Genomic DNA, 3,543 nt, shown 5'->3' with positions numbered 1-3,543 from the left:
GGAGCACGGACCGCTCGTGCATGTGCGCGAGGCCCCGGTAGAGCTGCATGGCCAGGCCCAGCAGCCGGCCCGTGACGCTCGAAAAGTCGTCGCAGTCGAAGTCGTAGAGGGGCCCCTCGCGGTAGGGCGCACCCCGGTCGCGCGCGGCCCAGCGGTCGAGCGTCATGCCGTCGACGAAGTCGCAGAACACGAGCGTGGACCGCACGTTCGAGACGACGTCCGGCGCGGGCACGAGCGCGCGGCGGATCGCCACGACGTTCTGGTGTGTGCCGACTGCGAAGGACACGCCCGCCTCGCGGCAGAGGCTCGCCTCGAGCTCGAGTCGGTGCTGCCGCGACGTCGGCGTCAGCGACTTCATCGCGAGCACGCCGCGCTCGACGTCCTCGACCATGTGGACGACGCCGAAGGCGCCGCGGCCGACGACGGCCTCGACGACGAAGGAGTAGGCCCGGTCCGGCGCGTTGTAGACGAGCAGGCTGCCCGGCGCGTACTCGCCGTCCGCCGGCGCCGGCGCGTCGCCGCCCGCGTCCGCCGCGGGAGCGGCGCCGCCGGGGACGACGATGGAGTAGGCGTTGGCGACGCCGCTCTCGTCGTACTTGAGCGCGTGGCTCCGCCGGTCGCGCGGCGCCGCGGCCGCCGACGCCCGGAGGTCGCGCGCGTAGTCGACGCCGAGCGACGGGCAGTCGGACACGGCCCGGGACGCGGCCACGGACGCGGACAGGCCCAGCGACAGCGCCGACAGGGAGATGGCCTGGGACGCGCCGGCCGCGGACGCGTGCCGCCGCCGCGCGTCCGCCGCGGGCCGCTTGAGCAGCCGCTTCACGTCCCGGAGCTTGGCCTCCTCGTCGGCCGTCCGCTTGGTCCGCGCCTGGAGGAGCAAGGCGAAGTTCGTCGCGCAGTTGCGCGTGTAGGCGTGCGCGGCGCCGCAGGAGCCCCGGTAGCTCCGGAGCGCCTTGTCGTAGAAGACGAGCGCCTCGTCCTCGCGGCCGAGGTCCCTCAGGCAGTTCGCGAGGCAGAAGCGGCTCGAGGCCACGGAGACGCTGTGCTCCGCGAGCAGCGCCGCGCGGACGCGGAGCGCGCGCGCGAACTGCGCGCGCGCCAAATCGTGCTCGCCGAGGCGGTGCAGCGCGACGCCCGCGTTGTGCATGGTCTTGCCGACGTTGACCCGGGGGAACTCGGCGTCGCCGCCGCCGCGCATGACGTCGAGGGCCTCCTTGAGGTACGCGAGCGCGAGCGACGGCTCGCCGGCCTCGGCCGCGGCCACGCCCGTCGCGTCCAGGACCTCCGCGAGCACGTCGTCGTCCCCGAGCGCCCGCGCGGCGACGAGGCAGTCCGCGAGGGCCCGGTACCCGCGCACGGCCTCGCCGCAGCGCAGGAGCGCGACGCCCCGCCGGTGGCCGCTCCGGACGGCGTCGCGGCCGCCCAGGGCCAGCGACGCGCTCCGGCCCCGCGCGCCGCTCCGCAGGGACTCGAGCCGGTCCCGGAGCGCGAGCGACGCGGAGAAGTCGCCCACGAGGTCCATGAGATCCGCGATGGCCTCGTGCTCCTCTGGGTCGTCGGAGCGATAGACGTCGTTGACGACCTCGGCCATGTCCGCCTTGGGGTCCGCAAGCTTCCAGCCCAGCGCGTCGACGACGGCGACGCGCTTCGACACCGCGGCGTCGTCCGCGCCCCCAAAGTAGTCGCGGAACTCCTCGTAGACCTTGTGGGACGCGTAGCGCTTTTCGATGTCGAGGAGCTCGGCGAGGCAGAACTGGACCTCGACGACGAAGACGCCCTCGCCCAGGCGCCGCCGGCAGAGCAGCGTGACGTCGCGGTAGCCTGTGTGCAAATCAACCACTGGTTTGGGACGTCCCGACCAAACTTTGAAATTCTCTAGCTCGGTCAAATCGAAGTCGATTCGGCTGATTTTTGGACGAGTCGATCGCTCTCATCGAGTTCTCGAAGCACAGTGGAGTTCTTGTGTCAAAACATTCGAATACGCTCACATTGAAGTCGGGTTGAAGATTTGATTTGCACACGGGCGGTAGCCCGCGGGCGTCGGGCTCGCGAAGCGGTTCTTCACGCGGAGCACGTCGGCCTCGCCCGCGACGACGTCCAGGGCCGCCGCGAGGCCCTCGGCCGCGTCGAATACGAGCTTCGCGCCGAGCGCGTCGTGGATCCAGGCGCAGGCCGGCGGCGGCCGCGCGTTGTAGTCGTGCTCCGCCTTCTCGCCGCTCCGCCGCGCGCCCTTGACCCGGACCTTGACGAGCGCCGCGCCCGGCGCCCAGGCGCGGAGGCACGCCTCGAAGTCGTCCCTCGCCGCCGCGGCCGCGTCGAGCAGGGCGGTCACGGACGCGACGACGCGACCGTCGGCGCCCTGCTGGCGCGCCGCGGGGTCGTGCGACCCGTCGTCGAACGTCGCGTGGTCGACGCTCGCCATGGCCGCGGCGACGCGCTCGCAGCCGAGCCGGGCGGCGGCGTCGGCGAACTGGCGCCGCAGCCAGGCGAAGAAGACGAGGTTGCTGAGCACGCGCGTGCTCTCCGCGCCGAGGCGCACGCGCGTCGGCGCCTCCGCGCCGTCCGGCTCGCCGCGCGGCGCGGCGCCGCACGCGAGCGAGGCCTCGCCGGCCGCGCGCGACGGCGACGTGCGCGCGACGTACGTGGCCAGGCCGCCGTCGTCGACGCCGCGCGGGCTCCTGGCCGGCGGCGCCGCGAAGTTGCGGAAGCTGAAGTCGCGCGAGAGGCCCACGTCCGCGCTGCCCCGCCGCTTCGGCGCGGAGATCGTCGTCGCGCGCCGCGGCGGCGCCGGGGCCCTGCGGGTGCGCTCGCTCTGGGTCACCGTCGGCGTCTCGGGGGCCGCCCCGGCGAAGCTCCGGCGGTGGGCGCGCGGCGCCAGGCCGCTGAAGCTGCCCAGGCGCCCGCGCCCGCTGAAGCTCCGGCGATTCGCCGAGCCGGGTCGCGGCGCGTCGGCCCCGTCCGCCGGCGTCGATCCACCGGACCCCATCGGTGATGGAACGCAGATCAACGGATCAGACCATTGTACTCCCGCTGGGGCAGCAAAGGTAGCGCGACGGCAGCGCGACGGCACTGTCGGCTCGTTGCTCGGCTGCCTCGACGTGATGTAGTGCTCTCCCGCAGCGAGATGCTCGCGCGCCTCGTGCGCGTCGCGCTTTCCATCGCCGTCGCCGCGGCGTCCTGCGCGGACGTGCGCCGCGACGAGCGAGAGACGGCGAGCCTCGAGGACCTCGTCGGCGCGCGCTGCGGCGCCTGCGGGGCGGACCGGGCGGGCTGCCTGGCGACCTTCGACGCGCTGCGGAGGAAGCGCTGGCGGCCCGAGCACCTCGACGCGGCGCTGCGGCGCGGCGGCTTCGCCTGCCGCTGGGCGGCGGTGGCGGCCTGGCGCTACGGCCCGCGGAGCGTCCGGGACGTCGGCGCGTACGCCGTCGACGCGGCGCTCCACGCGTCCTTCGACGCCGCGTGCGGCCTCGCCGCGGGCGCCTGGGCCTCGACGCTGCCCGGCGACGTGTCGCCGAAGCGCGTCGTCGCCGTGCGCCACAACGG

Source organism: Aureococcus anophagefferens, assembly GCF_000186865.1.
Source record: "Aureococcus anophagefferens unplaced genomic scaffold AURANscaffold_2, whole genome shotgun sequence".
NCBI lineage: Eukaryota > Pelagophyceae > Pelagomonadales > Pelagomonadaceae > Aureococcus > Aureococcus anophagefferens.
The sequence above is the reverse complement of the archived record's forward strand: the minus strand, read 5'-3'. Positions refer to the sequence as shown.